Raw genomic sequence first — 20,540 nt, 5'->3', positions numbered from 1 at the left:
AAAAAGAAACCAACAATTAGCATGGTAATCCTAACAATTTTAAGAATATTTGGGAAGAGAGCTTAGCTGTCATGACGCTTCATCAATTTAGCTGCAAGCAGATATGATAGGAAGGAAATAAATATAATTCCCACTCCGTATCAAACAATTACGTAAGCAGAAATTGCTCTGTTGCCTATCCTTAATTCTACTCCGAGTCTAACAGGAGCTTATAATTCCTCAATAAATTATCTTTATTACTCTTTGTCATTCATGAACAGACAGACTAGTGTGTACACTTTATACTAAGATGTTATCTCCTCAAGCAAAAAAGAAAAACACTGTTCTGATTGCCAACAAAAAAATTAGGATTTACCAAGTAATAACATTTTTTGTTGCTCAAATCGCTAAACTTTGTTTTTTTCTGTACAAAAATCAAATCCCTAATAATAAACATAGTTGTAAATCCAAAATATTGGTTAGTATACTATGAGAGTATATTTTTTACAACTATTTATCAACCTAGATTTAATTAGAATTGTAAAAATATAACCTTCAAGTATGTTAATTTGAACCCAAACTTTTTGGCTCAGCAGAGACAATATCTTATGTAACTTTATTGTTGAGTTGCTATTGAGAAGGTGTCTTACTCTCCGGATCCAACTCACCGAATGTAAGAGACAAAGAAAATAAAAAACAACAACAACAGAAATTAAAATAAACTTAAAAAAATTAAATAAGAACTCACTTCCTTTATTCGCAATTAAGAGAGAGCACCCAAAGAAAAAGTATTCAGAGGCTTACCTTTTGTTCAAAGGAAAGAGAACCGAAGATCTTGACCCCTTTTAAACGATCAACGACACTTACATGTTGAAAATTTACTAATTTCTTCCATTTTTTTTTCTACAAATTATAATTTATATTTTTTTCACAAGTTTGGGTGTGGTCAAATGCATGCATTTTAGTTTCATAACAATAGTTTTGGATCAGTCCTAGGACTGATCGCTTTCTCAGTCTTTTTTCCCTACCTTTTCAGTATTTTTTTATCAGTTAAATCTTTTTAAACATTCAACGGTCAAAAGGACTGATAACTCGGTCCTAGCTATCTATTTAATTATTTTCTTCACCCATAGAAGAATATAAGAGCAAATAAAATAGTAAACGACAGCTAAAATGTATCTAATCACACCTCTCCTAGCTTTAAATAGCTTTAAACAACAAATTTATGTTCTTTTTTGAATGTACTAACATAAAAAAATCCATCGAAATTTGAAATGTAAACTTATTTTTTGAACATATCTCTTAGTATGCTAATAAAAAACAATTTCTATGTTATTTTATTCTAAAATATATTTCATTTATTTATAGTGGATATAGTTATGTGATTTATATTACATGCACGTTTGAAACTTTTCAAAGGTGTATGTTTTAAAACGTTTCGAAGACGTTAAAACTTTCAACGAAACGTTTCCAAACGATAAGTACTTTATAGTAATTAAAAAAACCACATCTTCTCCGTCAGCTCTATCGTCTCCACTGCCAGCCAGCAAAGGGATGCCATTGCGGAGGACTACATCTGCATCAGGTATCATGCCTTCTGCCACAACTTGGACGCCATGATTGTCGCTAAGGGTGGCTACATTAATGATTGAAAAGGCTGAGACACATCTATTTATAATATTAATGTTGTTGAAATTATATTATTAATTAATAAATATCTTGTTCAAGTTTAAAATTAAAAGTGTTCAGATTTTAATGGACCACACGGTAAACAAACGTTAGAGATACTAAAGGAATAGAAAGATAATAACGAAATCAATCACGGTTACAGTTGAAACTGAGGAGAGTGAAGATATAGCTACTTCGGGGGCTTTGTTGAAAAGTTCCATTGCAGCCCTGCTTCAAACGCAAAACTACACTCATTAAACCAACTTGTATGGTATAATGAGCAGATATTAAAGAATCCTAATTCAGAAAGAGATCAGATTCTGTAATATTTTATAGTTTATTTCCATGGCTTATATATTATGGATATATGTATAATGTAACTCAAAACAAATCCTACTACTAATCAAAACACATACTCATACAGTTTGATCACAAAGCAAGTGTGATGTATTGTATGCGAGTCTATTCCATATCATTGTTAGCACGATTTAATTCTGGTGAAACATATCAAATGTAGTATTGGGTCTTTACTTTCCAGTCAAATCTAAATTGCATGTCTTGAGTCCAAGTCCCCATCTCTGCCTGTTAGTACAGGGTACAGTAAATTAACTTCAATTTTTATAATGCATGGAAATCAGGGTGTAGCGGTGTATTTTGTTTTTAAATATCTAATAAGAGAAAATAAATTTCACCATCTAGAATAATTTTTTACAAAAATTTTGTTTGATTAAATGATTTAAATTACATTGGAATTAATTCAAAAGTTTCAACTTTTTCTTTTAGTATAATTTTTTTATAATTTAATTAATTTTTGAAAGTTGTAGAGGTCATTCTTTTACATTTCACTCCGGCTGGCTTCCTGAGTCCGAATTGCCATATCTCTACTTTTTAGTGAGAAATGCTTTGAAGAAAATGCTGTGACCATTTAAACAACCCTTTGACAACTTTTTTGAGTTCCATGACCATTTCAACACTTTCATTGGTGTTTGAATGAATCTCTTCAACTTAGAAATTGCTAAGTAGCAGCTAAGAGGAGGCTCTGCCACTCCTTTTGGCAAGATGATCTGGTCAATTATGTTAGAGTCCCCTCTGTTTATAGCAGGCGTTTTTGGATCCTCACAGATAGGCAACCACGTTGACCGTTTGTTCCACTATCTCACTGGTCGCCAGGATTTCTTCTACCACATTTATTATCTCCTTCTGGAATTAAAAAAAAACCAGGGTTTGTAGGATCATTTCGCTGTCAGCAAACCAAGCTGACCTTTTCACTGCGTGCATCAAGAGTTAACGCACCTATTTTTTCTCGGACTTGGGACAATTAAGTTGAAAAATGACGTGCCCTTCTATCCAATAGTGCTTCACCTTGGTATTTAAACAATATGGATAATACACATAAATCTTAAACTATGAGTCTCAGATTTTATAGATTTTTCCCCACAGTCCAGCTTTGAAACCCAGAGTCTTTAAAGTATATTACTAGTGGTGAGCCAGCGGCTTTGATTAATCCGATTTTCAAGAAATCCATACTTCCAGAAATCACTCCTTCTCTGATAGCACACACTGTCATATAGCTGTAGTGTTGATCTGTACACCAAAAATCTTGAATAACCTCATCACACAGTTTGAGTAATGGCGAGTAAATAAAGATTCAGAGAAAGTTTGGTTGATATACAAGTCAGTAAGCGAGTCTATCAACTTTCCTATTTGTCCAGATAATCTATTATATAAGTTATACCATAAAGCTCAAGAATTAGACGGCGTAAGGAAGTTCATTAGTATGCAGACGACACACTTGTTGGTTAGTTAAATATTACTGCTTGCCATGCATATCACATCGGTCGATAAGCCTAGATAGGAAAAAAACATTTTTTTCAAGAATTTATTTTTATTCATCAATATAATCTCCTTATCTCTAGCTTTTCGATACCACGGGTGTCGAACGATTTATCGATACCTTCAAAATAAGCACTTGTGAAAGAGCCATCGCAGTTGATAAATCCCTTGTATAGGCTAGTGTTGAGTCGAGTGTTCTTCTTCAACTTCCCAGTGTAAAATCTGCTAAAACCCTTTAAGCGGATGTTGGAAAGAGTTATCAGTCTGAAGGATTTGGTCAGTCTGTAATTTTTTTCCCTGATTTTAACTCAATAGAGTTGTACGCCGTTTTTTTTTAAAAGAAGTGTTGATCCATCAGGGAATTGATTTCGCTCTGATGGTTGTTCTTTTTGGACACCCCATATCTAATGGTATAGAAGATGTCCTAGTTAGCTTTTCAAAGATTTTATGATTGCTCCACGATGGCCATGTATTTGCCGAATCCAAAAACTATATATCTATGGTCAGACATTGATGGTCAAACATATATCTGCTACCCTGTTATCTCTTGATGCTCTATTTTCATGGCGATGTTTGAACTGGCTCATTGACTGACTGATGAAAGTAAGCTTGTTCCCTTCGTTTATAACAGTGAGATTGGTTTCATCAATGATGTTTTCGAGAGACCAAAGTTAGTAATTTCAGATTTTGCAAGCTCCACCCTACCTCTAATCTGAAGAATATTGCATTGGTGTGCTTTATTGCGAGCAAGAGCCTCGTTTCTAATGTTACCAGTCACCCCACGAACGAAACCCGTAAGGGATTTTTTCTCTTTTCTGAGCTCCCTCATTCGCTCCACTTAATCTCATAAGGTCACAGGGAGTTGTGTATTTGCTATTATGCTTTTTAGGAAATATTGTCCAGAAACATCATCATTTACGTAAATGACCGCTCTTTTCTTTGTATAGCAACACCCTTCGTAGTTAGGAATGAAGTCGCCGATAAATGCAGACATACGATGTACGTAGTCTGTTTCAAGTATTTTAATAGCTTTGTTCCATTCAATGATTGAATGGTCATATGGTCACCGTTCTTTATTATTATTAAAATTTTGTTTGCCTCCTTAGCAATGTCGGCGTAAAGAAACTTCTTTTTGGGCCTAGTTTCTTTTTTATATTCTTTGTCGTCTTCAGCAGGCCTTTGAGGAATATGTGTCCTCTTTGAAGGAGGGGTATTATTAGTTGCTCTCTCTCCCTCGTTTCTTAATGCTTCGAATCCTTCTTTTTTGAAACATGATTTTTCTAGTTATTGGCCTTTTTCGAATCCCTTTTTTTATCCCTTTTTTAGGACATATTGTGGGTGATGGTTTCTTATTTCATACCCATTGTTGGGTCGAAGATAAAGGAATAGCTGAAAGATCTTAATTTTTGAATCCCTTGATAACTTCCCAGAAAAAGAGAAATCAAGGCAGTCTAAAGTCAGCTAAAGTCCTCATAAAGAGTTAACAGGCTCTTATATCACTTATTGTATACGACACTTACCAGACCAATTTTCTCCCTTACTGCAGATTAATTTGTTCAATCCCCTCCAATGGCCATTACTGTTTTATTGAAAACCCTCTCCTTTAACCATTTAAATATAAACATTGCAATTTGTTCAGGGTGTGATTCTATCTGGTTTACTTTCTCTAGTAGAAAGTGGTACAAGTAATTACTCCTAGGCCCACTAGCAACTGTTTCGTGCTCTTGCTTGATCCTACCCATGAATGACTATTCACTGCCCATTCCTTCCATCACAATATTAGTCAGTCGATTTTTCCATCAAAGAGGGTACAGGAGATTGGCTCCTCTTCTCAAATTCGTCTCTTATCTCTTTAATCAACTTCTCCTGCGCTCTTCTAATCTTATTTTTGTCAATGATTTACGTTAACCTTTTATTAAATTAATTCATGACTCTATTATTTAGAGTTTTATCTAATATAAATTTTTTTGCAAATTATGTTGATATAGTTTTGGTATGAATTTATAAAATATTTAAAAGTTAACTTAAACTACCAATTGGGCTCAATTATGAATTTTATATCAGCAATTATCCTAAAATCGTAAACTTATTTAACTTTAAGTTAATTAATGATTAAATTTTCTTCCTATTTGTACTCTTCACATCCAAGACAATAAATATACATTCCCTTAATATGAATATCTTTAAATTACATAACGAAAGCTACTACTAGAAAATAAACAAAAAAACACATTTTCTCTTACCTTCAAAGTGAAATTGATGTAGCTTAGCGATCTCCTATCCTTTTGAAAATTATACTTTTGAAATCTACAAGACAAAACGACATTAAAAAAACACTACCAGTTTTTGATTTTCGAAAAAATGAAGAGTATGACACAGTCACTGTATATATACATTTTGATGTATACACGCACGATATATTAGTTAACATGCCTTATCTTCCCTGACAAATGCATAAAAGTATGGAATGCCAGTGATAAGCCGTTCTATGTATTATAAAGAATATGTCTTTATTGGGTTTTGGGAGTTAGATATTTTTGTCAGATTTGGTGTCATAAATAGGTGCAGTTTGGTTAAATCAGGTAATTTGAGCCAACACTTGGACATTTGCGGGTTGACCAATATCTAACTACATTGTCAACTAATGTAATTCTACAAATATTGAATAATATATGTGTTTAGTTCAATTTTGCATCTTTTTGTACATAATAATCATTCATTTAAAACTATATTCACAAAAAAATAAAAAAATGTAAAAATCACCAGCTATTTAAATACCAAAATTCTATGTATGTTCAATGGGGGCGCACCTTATCTGATATGATTTTCGAAACTATGTAAACGAAACTTTGAAATTGGGGTATCATTACAATTTTTTTGAACCCAATAGGCGTACCTTTATTTATAATTCTGACAAACAAAAAAACATTCTGACTGAATATAACAAAATCGCTAAACATATCTGATATGGATTAATGAAAAAAAAACCAATAATAAGAAATTAACAGTAAAATCACATTTTTTTTTATACACCCACCTAAAAATTCGAATTAAAGACTATTATGGAAGAAATTTGCTACAACGTCGATTTCTTTCTCGATTACACAATTCCAAATTTGTTGGTATGGGTCTCTTGTTATATCTGCAAGAATATATTATCACCTGCACTTTACTGATAATGGCCTCCACCTTAAAAGCCCTTGGAAGATTCGGATCTGTGACCTCTACCCAATCAGTTTTTGACGTCAAGACTTGTAGTTTTCCTTTTAATTTTATTTTACATATTCTTACCAAAGGACGCACACTATTACACTCGTAGAGAATATGTGCTGACGTTTCTATTTTCTCGCTACATAATATGCAATTCATACTCTCATCCTCGTTATTCGACTTATTCGTATAAATTGATTAGGGAGCAATTCTGCAGTGGAGCTATTTTTGCTTTGATGGAGTAATAGGCTTTTTAAATAATGTTTTTATATTGATGTCAAACCTAGGGAGATTTAGTCTGTCCAACCGTTTGGTTACCAGCTTTTCTGCTGCTAGATTAATCATGAGGATTCCCAAACTACTAGACTCATCGAGGAATAACGCCACCGATATAATTAAATATTTTCAATCGAAATGAAAGTACTCTTAGGCTAATTATACATCGATTTAAGAAGTTTTTAGTTGTTTTGTTGTTATTTTTGATAAGTACATTAAGTTTGAAAAAAAAAGTAAATAAGTAAGTTTAAATATTTGTTTTTGTACAGTTGTTTGTAACATGGATAAAGGGGTCATAACAAGAAAAATTATTTTAAACTAAAATGTTTATTTATATTTTTATAATAGAATTATCCTTTATTTTATGTTCATATTTAATTATTTGTATTTTATAATGTAGGAAGGACCTCAGTGAAGAAAAAAAAATCATTACAGCTACAGAATTGAAAATATGGACGTCGCTATTCCAAATCCCTGATAGAGTTCAAATCTTTAAATTTTTTCAAATGAAAGAAATTCTATTTTGGACTAGGAAAAGTTTTTGTGTTCTCTACGTTAAATATGGAATCACAGAAAATATATATTGCCTTCACTTGAGACTCTTACTCATTTATAACTATGCTTCGATCCACTTAAATTAATTTTAATGAATGGACGTTCAAAACAATAAATATTCAAAGTTAAACAATCAAACAATCTCTGGATTGGGGGCATGCACATGTTTCTTAAACACTTAATCCATAAATGATGCACTACATAGTTTGAAAAGTACAGTCTGATATAATTTTTTTGGTTAGGTGTATGTTCTTAAAGACCCTTTGGAATTTGGAATAATGTATTTATTGAAATTGCTTTATATAAATAATTAGTTTTATATTAGGGCCGGATTTTGTGTGAGTTTGGACAAAGGTATGGAGCCCTTATCTTTCCTTCAACTTTATAATTAAAATATCTGATAGATGTGGGGAAAACTTATATTTTGACGTAATAATTATCTAAAATAATGATAAATGGCAAACTTATTTTATTTAATAGGAATATAATATACATAGACACACGTTATTTCTATACTCTTTTAAAGTCATGCTTAAATTTGAAAAAAATCTCTTTCTTGATCATTTATCTTTACAAGAAAAATTATAAACATTTTGAAAATTGACTTTCATCCACTTTTTATCATCTCTGATATCTATATACAACAATATTTGATCTGCATTAGAGTATCAAGTATATATTCCAACCAGTTTACCTTCCTTATATCTTTAAAGAGTGTCAAAGGTTGAAGTCATTTTGATTAAGGTTATTGTGGTGTGTGCACAATATTATCTTGGGTATATAAATATTGAAAGCATTTGAATTTATACAAGGAGCACTGATTTTGTTTGTTTTTATTCTCTGATAATATGTTCATGATTGAGAAACAAGTCACTTTTTTTGAAAAAATTGGCAATTTTCAAAACTTGGAGGCCCTTGAGCTACCTCTAAACATTGTTCAATTTTGATAAAACATTGCCTATGATATTTTTTTTTATCAAAGGGAACGGATTTTTACCATGCAACTCGGACATTTCAACCAATAAAAAATAAGAAACACCCCACTACATATAACCATACATGTGAATCGAACGCAAAATGCAACGGCGGCCATGGAATGTGCATTTAATGAACGAACGTATTTTTTTTAACGCTGAAAGCTATAAATGAGATTTTAGCGTTCCGTTCCAATTGTACTTACAAAAATTCAAGAAATCAAAGTTTATATTTTTTTCTTTTTAATTATGATTTAAAGGCTTATAAATTAAAGGCGAACACTTGGGAGACCTATTTTGTGGTAGTGGCACAGTGGAGGAGGGCTGAGGGGACACTTTTTGAAGTATCTTATTCAACATGAAAATTTCTAGTAATCTACTTTAACTTGAACATATGTACTTAACCAGTTCAATAATTCTTAATCATGGTGCCGAGACTCATCATTGGGTCGTGAATGTCATCAAAATTAAAGATAGTTTCCCACTAATTAGTGTTTATAATAGCATTGTCGCTATCAAACACACTATCAAGGTGGAAGTCGCGATTAGCTGTTGTACCGTGTAAATGGTACTGCCTCATGATTGGAACGCGGAACGGAACGCTAAAATAGCGGAACACTTACAAGCCTGCATATAACTAATAACTATTTACAGCTATAAATCAAATCTATATTTATAGTGTCTAGAATCAAATTACTCAATAAAACTTATATAGGCTATAAAGTATAATATTCAAAAATTGTATATTTGAGTCGGAGTCTGACATTCAAAATTATGGTGTTGGATTCGGACATTCTATGTACCGACTCCGCAGACCTGATTCTAACTATTTACTAGAGATGTCGTGTGAATAGAGGCTATAAGCAAATCAATGTTATCACCTTTAATTTTTTTATTGCACTAAGTTCATTTTTTCTCTCGTGCCATAGTTGACGATGCGATTTTTGTAGATACAAATTACAATTTTATTATTCCCTAAATCTATAAAATGCCATCTCTAGTCATTTTTATTCTTTTTTATGGAGATTGCTTGTGTGGGTGAACCAAGTTAAGTTACATGTTTTGTTGTTTCATTATTATTTCAACTGTTTGTATCCTTAGAGTCTCTTAGTATTTGGTTTAATTCTGGAATCCAACACCAGTCTGAAACTGTTATCATTTGAAATAATTTTTTGAACTAATAGAGTTTTGTTATCTTCCCTCTCACAAGTATCCCACATAGGAGAGTACAGTGGGTTCAAATATGGTTAGGAAAAGGGCCACATCTCTTTGCCTCTCGAGGCATCTGGCCTTCATGAACTCTGTCAGAAGGTGGCACATACTCCTTTAGTATGAGGGGAATTCCAAGTCGCCCTTCATAACCCTACTGATGGTCCTAGTAGCCACGGCGAATTCGTTGACGAGGCGATTCATAGATTTGGTGGGGTCCTCATTGATCATCATCTCCAAGCTAGAAAGGAACTCCGGATAATTCTTTAAACTGTGCCCTCCACTGCCTTCTTTCCTTGAATGGAATTCTCCTTCATTCTTCATCTTGGCCACCTTCAAAACCAAGCTTCTGAAGCACTTTACAATGTCCCTAATCCTCGCCACTTCAACTTCAGCATTTAGGAAAGGGATGTCTAACCTTTTAATATAATGGACCGCATTGTCACTTGAAATAATCTAATGTCCCACAAAACCTATAAAGTTAAATTTTATGATAAATGGGTTAATAAAAAAATTTATCAAATATTTATTTCAAATCTGGGGGGAGGGGGGCTTTGTTTTATTCTACCTTGCATCTTTTTACTAGTGGCTCAACAATAAAGTTATACTAGATATTAGCTTTGCTAAAAGGGTTTGCTTGGGGTTCACAGCTGGATATGTTCCTCTTTGTTCGAAATATTAGCTTAAGTAAAAAGTTATGTGGGTTTTTCGCTAGATGTCTTTAGTAAGCTATATCTGACGACTAATAAATTGCATTAAAAAAGCTTATAGTATGCTAATATGTTAAGCATACACTTAAAAGAAAGTATATTTACAGGTTTGTGATTGGTGAAGCTTTGAGTGTTACAGCTTTGCAAAATGAAAGTAAAAAATAGAAAATTTGATACATTCTTCAGTATCACAATGAACAATGTGAAAGGGCCTAGTAATTGACCCAATAAAATTGCCCTGTTTATGGACCCAATACAGTATTGAATGCGGCAGTATTTCCAACGATACCGTTCTGGTAATATGGACGCGTCAAACATGTCGATAAAATAATAGAAATTGTGAAGATGGACCGTCAAATTTGTACTTATTCTATTGTCCACGAACATATAATTAGCCACAAAACTGTTTGGAACTATCTAAATAGGATAATCCTAACTATGTTAATTTTATTCTCAAAATAAAGTGAAAAAACTCTTGGAACTTTTTACTTACCCTATTACTATGATTTTGTGTGTACTCATTCGAAGACTGAAATGCTCATGAATATAATTCGGCTCGAAAAGTCTTCTCTTCTTTTTTTGTGTATTTGAGTATCAATCTAATAGGATAAGAAGAAATCATTCTTACTTCATATAAAACTTTTTAATTATGATAGAAATTAAAAATATTTAAAATTTCACAATCACCTCCTCCTACGCCTTTTTTCATATTTCGAAACACAATTAGGAACTGTCCGGTTTACATGCTTTTTTTAACTATATTCTACCCTCTTGCTTTAGAGCAGGGTTTCCTAAACTTTTTCAGGGTGCTGCCCTTTGGCTTTAATTTAAACTTTAGCCCCCCCCCCCCTAAACCCATAATAGGATGGGTGCATTTGTTGTTGTAATATTATCAGTTCCTCCATATCAGTTTTAACCTTACTCAAAATAAGACATAGATCCACGTCTTTAGTAATTCTGAGCTTGTTCATTCTATTAAAAAAAAACAAGGCAAGACAATTTTGTTCTACCAAATATGATGTTGGAAAAGCAATAAAATATGTTTTCATCTAATTCCATAATACTGAATAGAGATCAGGTACTTTTTTTTGCAGCCAAAAATCTCGGTATAATATCATGAGCTTTGGACTTAACTCAATGTAGTTCTATGGTATATTGTATAAGTTTGCCCGCACATGATTCTTTCTCTTTCTATATTGAAATTGGAGACAACAACAACGGATAATAAATGAATAAAAAAGCATCTGACGACCTCTATCCAGTATTATTTGCTTTTACAACATTATATTTGGAAGAACGGGTATTGAGTGTAATTGCCTGGTATTTTTTTTTCCAATCAAATCCTAAATCCTATTATTTTTGTTTTGGAAGAAAAACTTTATGTATTTAGGGGGGGCGCCAGCCTAAAACCGTTTGAGCAACCCAGATATAAGTGAGTAGTCTCCTCACATAAGTAAGTTGAGCCAAGTAGTGTTAGTAAATCTATAGTTACTTTAGCCAGTAGTGGGTACTCATTTATAACAGAAGTCCATAATTTGTCAATTATTATAGAATCCAAATGTGTTTTCAATGTTTAGTCGCATACAAAAATTCGATAAGTACATACTATTTTTTAGAGGACAGCTGTGGAGGTAAAAGGAACGTATCCAGTTATGTTTCTATGGAGTGCTATCTTCTGAGAAATACTTTTTAACATGATCCAGAATAGACTTATAAAAAATATTTACCTTGATCGTTATTTAAGTTTTGAAGCCACTCAAAGTAATAACATTTCACATTATATTATCTATTATTTGGAAATAATCTTGCAACCCCTCTGTTATATCCCACGATCCTCAAAGCAGTAGCTACTCCCATTACATCAGTAATATATAACTTAGACACATGAGATGTGGAGGCAACTGCCCTTACTTTTGTAAGTAAAGTATATGATCATTCAATTTTCTTTTATTATTTTAAAAAGGCAATAAATGAAATGCATTTAAATTAAAGATTAATATATAAAAATAAAGCATCTGTTAGAAATAAAAATGTTAAAAAACAAACAATGTTCTAACAGACAAAAGGTCATCAAAACCTAGGAACTCGAAGGATAAATATTTATAAATGCTCCGAATATGAGAGAAATAATACAAAAGACTATTAAGTACTTTCTAGGTTAATGTAGACATATAGAGACATATATCACGTCACTCCAGACGAGTTTTTCGGCATTTAATGGAAAAAATGATCAGAGTCTCAGATAAAGTTTGGGTTATTAGTAAATGATGGGAGGTGTGTATTAGCCAATAAATGGATTGTTATATGATGGAAATTGCAGCGAGGGTCATAATAAACAAAGGATTGTGATGCGGCGACGAAGGAGATCTAGAAGTATGCCTCCGATTATTCGATTTTGACTTGATGTAGACAAATAATCGATTATAGAGGGATCTCCCAATACCATACCTAGTTTTAATAAAGAAGAAAATTAAATTTTATTTTCTACATAATATTCTATATTTAGAACGATAATCATCCGTATTAAGCCTATTTATTAGAGAATTGTCATTGATGATGAACCATTGCTTCCGCTGTTATTTTGACTTTGTTATTGAGATCCTTTGTATATATTTCCCTTTATTAACATGCTCCACAAATTTGTAGAGGATTTTTCTTTTTGTCGATATCATTTACATGTAAGGCCGGCTCCGCTACCAAAAAACTATGTGTTCGTATTTGTAGGGTCATTTTAATGTGTAGAATAAAAATATTTTGACTTAAAAAGTCATAAGTGTCTTCTATCTATCAAAAGAATTGTTATTTATAAAACGTCAAGTTTTCAAATTTAAAAAAAAATCTTATTGTTACTTTTAAATTTGTATTGAATTAATATTCTGCTAAAATTGAAGATTTGTTCAAATAATACATATTTAATGATATTGTATTGGTCCTAAGAATGATTCCTAGAGTTGAGTTGTTTGTAATGAAAAAACTACCTTTAAAAATTAGAAAAGGAAAAAAACGTTTGTTACATGTTCTCTTTCTCCTTTTTTGTGTATGATTTAATATATCGTCATGGTGTTAACTTCGCCTTTGAAGTAAGCATTATTGCCTATTTTCGTGTAAATTGTTTAAAAAAATGAATTTTAATAAAAAAAAACATATTACTTAATATATAATCAAAATATTTTAAATGTCAAGGGGCTCCTCTATACAGGTATAGTTCATTTTCTTCCATGAAAATTATATAACAGGCAGGTGATGTTAACAAGGCCCTTAATTCAGTAATACTATATGTTTGCTCCTACCTTTTCCTTGTTCTTTTTTCAGCTCTACTTATGCTTAATCAGTACAACTACAGGGTGTCCACGATTAATTGGAACTACTTTAAACTTCATCCAGATCCATAATGTGGATATTTGGGGTTAAATCATACTAATATAAAAGGTTGCGTGAAAAATACAATATAACTTCCACCACAATTGTTTTGACAACAAACAATAGTCATCATGGAACAAGCAAGGAGAGACGCCATCCTCGAATTGGCTTGCGTGGGACACAAGCCCTCTGCTATCTACAAGCTTCTTAACTACCCCAAGACCACGGTGTACCGGGTCTTCAATGCCTGGGAGGTTGAGGGAAGGTCTGCCGCAAGGCCCACAACATGAGAAGTGACCGAATCCGCACTCCCTGCTTCCTTGAAGGCCTCCGGAAGTCCATCAAGGCTTCGCTGGGGACTTCCTTGTCCAGGTTGGCCAAGAACCGTGGAGTGAGCAAGCAGCTGGTCTCCAAGGCTGTGAATGAGGACCTCGGGTACAGGTCATACCGAATGGCCAAACAACACATCCTCACGTCATCCATGAAGGCCACCAGGCTCACCAACGGTAAGTTTCTCCTCAATGACCTGAAGAGCCATGGAGGAAGAATCATCTTCTTCTCCGACAAGAATAACTGGACTGTCGACAGAAGCTACAATGTCCAGAATGACGGGTGGCTTGCCAAGGAGAGAGAAGAGATCCCTGTGGTCTGCACCACAAAGTTCCCGGCCTCCGTGATGACCCTGGGTGTCATCTGCAGCACCGGTGAGGTGATGCCTCCTTTCTTCTTCAATCCCAAGGAAAGGGTTAACGTGATAAGGTACTGCGAAGTCATGGAGGAGTTCGTCATCCCCTCGATGAAGGATACAGCCGCTGGGAGGGAGTTCATATTCCAACAAGACTCAGCGCCCGCACACATCGCCATGAGGACCACTAACCTCTTCAACTCCCACGACATCACTTTCTGGGATCGCAACACCTGGCCCTCCAACTCACCCGACCTCAATCCGTGTGATTACTACTGGTAGGGGAAGTTGGAGAGGGAGATGTGCAAGGTCAGCCACGAGAGCATCGTGGCCCTGAAGGGTTCCATTACGAGGGAGTTGAATGCTGTCGATTCCGCAGAAGTCATCAGGGCATGCAAATCCTTTAGGGCAGGATGGAGAAGATGGTGGCTGCTGAGGGAGGACATGTTGAATAAATTTATTGTTTAATATAATGTCTAACTTTTTCATATAAACAAATACACTCCTAATTCCATTTTTATCAAGCAGGTTGAATTTTAAGTATATCTGACCCTGTATATCTGACAAGTTGAAGGAACTTAAATAAAAATGAACTGGAACTGGATCAAGATCGTTTTTTTTGTGTCGATAGAATTTTACTACAAAACTGATACAATTATAATTTGTAAAACTTATTTCTAAGTATCAATAAGGCATTAATTTTGTATTCTAATAGAATAATTCATGTTCTTGTGATCTTGAAACTACATAAATTTATGCAGCTACTATTATTGTTCTGGTATGTTTTACAAAAAAAAAACTTAAGGTAATTTTGAAGAATTTTTTCTGTCAGATTAATTTTTTACGGCACAATATAAATTATATTAAAAGTAGCTAAATAACAAAATACAAATAAATCATTATCTAGAGAGTCTTTCATATACTGCTTTCTTGTAAAAATGCTCCAAAATATCGTTACCTAACGCGTAAATGGAGGAAATGATCCTTATGATGATTTCCCATCTAATCTATGTACATAATTGAAATGAAAAGTACTGTCAGTATATCATGTATATTATTACTTAATTCAATTATAGGATGCTGTTTTATTATGTATCTTAGAATTTATACATTAAATTATATGTACATATAAACAGAAAAAATGATAGTATGTAGAAAACAGAACTGAATATTAATTACCTATCAATACTGTTTTCCTCAATTATGAGATAAAATTGGTCATAATCAAATATACCATAGAAGTAGATATATTTAGTTTTTTTTTAGTCTTTAATACCGGACTTAAAATCGGTCCCGTCACTGAAAAATGTTTCAAATTTTAGTACATCCTCTAGACAGTGGCCCCCAACCTTTTTTAACTACTGACAAGTCTACACTTGAATATTTTAATGTGGATCGGGTGCAGGAGCGAGTTAATAAAAATTAATAATACACGTGAATCCACCACGTACCCCATATGGAATTTTGTTAGCACGTTGCTTCAAAATTAAAATGATATAATAACATTAGGAAATAATAACTTTATTAGCTAATTGCTCCAATAATATAACACTATTATAACATCAAAAACTCTCCGTAACGCTAAATCAATGGGATCCCTGAGCTTGTTTCTCTCCAACTAGATGGTACCATTTTGTACCTGTTTCATACTCAATTTGCTCGTTGAGTTAAATTCTACTCTATTTGCAGCTTGTAGGAGAAAAGAAAATATTAAGTATGAATGTAAATTAGAAAAGTGTGCCGAGAAAATTTAGAAACTATGGTAGCTTGTAACCCGTGGAATCCGACGATTGATCAATTACAAATTATCAACCCATAAGTAATTGTCAACTACCTTGGATTATTAATTATCTTTTATTCTCTTATTGTCCCTGTGGAATATGCCGTGTTTATTAGTCTCATTATGTATTATATTTTATATATGTATTTATTTATTTCTGTTTATGCTTTTGTTGTTTGTTTATCGGCCTCTCAAATGTAAAGTTGATAATATTGTAGAGAAAAACGCGTGCAAGGAGAAGGGGAAAAATACATATGGTATCATTGTTTAAAATACTGATGTGATTATCATCTGCCTGCTTTATTATGATTTTTGAGGATATAACGAAAGTATTTATTTGCAAAATGTTTAATGAAGATATACTACGTATAATTGATTTAGACGTTTTTATCCGTTACAGTAGATTTTAAAACGTCACACTCCATGCAATTGACATTCATTATGAACCACATTCTCAGAATAATAACTAATGAAACGACAAAGTAGAGTATTCCGATATATATTTGAAGTTCCAAGTTAAAAAAGCAGGCTTAAATTAAATATAATCTACATACTAAAAAATAAACCATCATACATTTATGTTAAATATACAAAATTAAACAATTGGAATCATATAACTAATAACAATAAATGATATATACATACAGAATATTGAAATAATAGATTGATACAAATAATATTTTTTTGTTCTGATACCGGAATCCAGTTAAATATGTCATAACTTTAGGTTGCAAAACACAAGCAAGACGTGGAGTTTAATCAAAAAGATAATCACCCCTCTTCTTCATGTGGAAGTTGCTATATACAATTGTGCACAGGATAGATATATCTCTACAGGATAGATATATCTCTACCGATGAGATCTAACTAATTATTAAAAATAAAGTACATGTCAAAATCATAAAATTAGACAATAAATATACTAATAAAAAACATGTTAGAAATAAATCCATCTTAAAGATTTAGAGCAAAAGCTAATTATGTAGTAATATCCGGCGATATTACTCCTTATTAAGAGCATGAAAAAAGATATTTTCCCCGTTATTTATGCTTACATAACAACATTGTATTATCATGAAGGATATACATAATTGCTAATTATAATGCTACACCCAATGTAACTACCCCCGTTGTTGTGACCATTTAAACAGTTGTTTTTACCTTTTATGAGTTTTCTGAACACCATTTCTTGGAGCCTATCAACCATAGCTAAGCCTTAAGTGATAAAAAGTAATATTTATTGACTATGTAATATTGGAAAACCTAATGATCATACCCAAGTCTTTAAGCGAAGAAACTAGTCTCAGACAAACTAGTTGCGAACCATCCAAATCTACTACCTCCGTTGTTGTGGCCATTTAAGCACTTTTTTTTTGCCATTGAATGAGTTGTGTATGATAATTCTTGATAATTTTGGCTAAAATAGAATCATATTTTAGGTTTAGATTTAAAAAAAATTGAATACTTACTGTTAGATAGTACAAAATTCAGAGTTCCATTTCGAAATTAGTAAATATTTTATACTTTTTACTGATAACTTGATCGTCATTTGGTGTGGATGACTCAAAACATTTTTATATGTATTTCTATAAATGACATCAGTACCAACATCCTCCATTAATTTAATGATGGTTCCTCGGGAAGGGATAGGTTTACCCGTGTATTTCTCCATATTTGTTTTGAACGTAGATGATTAGCAATGGATATGGTTATATTACATGCAGTAAGCATCTTTGTGAGATCAGAGTTAAAGTCTGACTTGATGTATTCATCATTAACTTGATATGAGATGAGGATAATGAGTGGCGTGTAATTCTAGACAGGGGACTAAAGGCACATTTATATCGACACACCATCACGTGTAAATTATAGAATAAAGTTAGTTAGTATTAAGTAATACAAGACTACACATGGTGTCAGGTGTAAAACAAAAAAAAATAAAATCAGCGAATTAAGGGTGCATTAAAATTGTTCCGGGACAGAATATGGTTTCAAATAGTAATAGCCTACCTCCTCCGAAGCCATTGGATCTCTCTGGCAGTGCTAGTGAGAATTTCAAGATGTTTCGCCAGCAATACATGATTTATGTGGTTGCCACAGGATTGGACAAGGGGTCCAAAGAAAGAAAAAGTGCTATCCTCTTAAACCTAGTAGGTGAGGAGGCTCTTAGGATTTATAATGGATTTGTGTGGGCACCCGCGGCAGGAACGGAAGGAGAGGCAGGATATGTCCCAGAGGAGGACAAGAACGACCTGGAGACTATTCTATTAAAATTTCAAAAAATTTGCACTCCAAAGACGAATGTAACGTATGAGAGATATAAATTCAATCGATGCATACAGGAGGAGGGAGAAAATTTCGATAATTTTCTATCAAAATTAATACCCTTGTGAATACATGTTCTTATGGAGATATGAGGGACTAGTTTATCAAAGATAAAATTGTACTTTGAATAAATAGCGACAAGGTGAGATCAAAGGCTCTTAAGGGATGGTGATCTTACACTGGAAAAGGCCGTGCATGAATGCAGAGCGGAAGAATGTTCAGGGAGATGGGCTCTTGAGATTAAAAATGAGTCAAAGGTTCAGGTTCAGGCGATTGGAACCCGAAGATTTAAGAAAGACAAAAGATATCAGGATAAAGTGAAGCACCAGAACTTCAAACCTCAAGGATCAATGAGAAAATTTTGCCAGTGGTGTGGAAAAGAGGTACACCCGAGAGACAAATGTCCAGCAAATGGCAGTAAATGCAACAAATGCAAGGGAACTGGGCACTGGGGTAAAGTGTGCAGAAATCAGCAAAGGATGGTTCAAGAGGTTGTGGAGGAATTACCTGGTTCACCGGACTATTTCATAGGAAGGGTTGAAGATAAAGCAATAGCAAACCAGAATAGTAATAGCGCTTGGAGGACTGAAGTGTATGTGGGAGGCAAACGCCTTTATTTCAATATAGATACTGGGGCCGATGTAACAGTGGTACCCAAAAGCGTTTATGATCTTCATTTCAATAAATATATATTAAGAAAGCCTACAAAATTACTGAATGGACCGGATCATAAGAAGTTACCTGTGATTGGTGTGTTCATAGGAGAGATTAAGAAAAGAGACAGGAAGATTCAGGAAGAAATATATGTTCTTTCTTCTGGTTCTCTATTACTTGGAAGAGAGGCCAGTAGTGCCTTAGGAGTGGTCAAGTTTATCCAGCAAGTAACAACAGATCCGATTAGTTCTCCGGAATTCAAATCTATGTTTCATGGACTTGGTAGGTTGGAAGGTGAATACAAAATCAAAATTGAATCGAATGTGGAGCCTTACAGTGTCATGACTCCAAGGAGGATATCAATTCCACTTCTACCTCTAGTAAAACAAGAATTGGAAAAGCTCGTAAAATTAGATGTCATTGAGGCGTGTGTGGAGCCATCAGACTGGTGTTCTCCTATGGTAGTGGTTCCGAAAGGAAAGGACAGAGTTAGAATTTGTGTAGATCTAACCAAATTGAATTTAGCAGTGAAAAGGGAACGACTTATGCTTCCTACAGTGGATTATACTATTTCTTTAATGGGGGAGCCAAGATTTTTTCAAAATTGGATGCCAACGCAGGATTTCATCAGGTGTGTTTGGAGGAAGAATCCAGAAAGCTTACTACTTTTATAACGCCGTTCGGGAGGTTCCGGTACAAAAGGATACCCTTCGGAATTAAATCAGGCCCTGAGAAGTTTCAGAGTGAAATCTATAGGATTTTGGGAAGTCAACAAGGAGCAGTTTGTCTTATGGATGACATTGTTGTGTTCGGGAAGAGAAAAGAGGAGCACGATGAACGACTTGTACAAACCTTAAGGAAGTTGAAAGATGCTGGAGTTACTTTAAATAAGGAAAAGTGTCAATTCGCTCAAAGCCAAATAGATTTCTTGGGTCAAATTGTTGGAGCAAATGGTGTGGAAAGCTCAAAAGAGAAAGTTGAGGCGATCATGAAGATGAGAGCTCCAGAAAATGTTAGTGAGGTTAGAGGGTTGATGGGAACTGTCAATCAGCTCATGAAATTCTTGCCAGACTTAGCAACCAGGACACAACCCATACGTGAACTTCTGAAATCTACTAGTGGATGGTATTGGGGTCCGGAGCAGGAGAAGGCGTTGGAGGATATAAAGAAGAGTCTCACTAGTAAGCCGGTATTGAAAATATACGACTCGTCGTTAGAAACGAAAGTCTCAGCGGACGCTTCTTCTTATGGATTGGGAGGAGTCCTCATGCAAAAGCACGATGATAGATGGGCGCCAGTGGCGTACACTTCCAAAAGTATCT

General features: G+C 33.7%; 1 long non-coding RNA gene across 1 annotated transcript in view; it reads right to left on the bottom strand.

Moving 5' to 3' along the window:
* Positions 1 to 17,906, bottom strand: part of LOC139905298 (uncharacterized) — a 295,920-nt gene extending 278,014 nt beyond the window's left edge. The window contains exon 1 of the long non-coding RNA XR_011779939.1: positions 17,709 to 17,906. This is a non-coding gene — a long non-coding RNA (uncharacterized lncRNA). The remainder of the gene's footprint in view (positions 1 to 17,708) is intronic.
* Positions 17,907 to 20,540: the final 2,634 nt, after the last annotated feature.

This window comes from Lepeophtheirus salmonis, chromosome 5 (genome assembly GCF_016086655.4).
Source record: "Lepeophtheirus salmonis chromosome 5, UVic_Lsal_1.4, whole genome shotgun sequence".
NCBI classification, from domain to species: Eukaryota; Metazoa; Arthropoda; class Copepoda; order Siphonostomatoida; family Caligidae; genus Lepeophtheirus; species Lepeophtheirus salmonis.
This window is presented reverse-complemented; position numbering and strand designations above follow the sequence as displayed.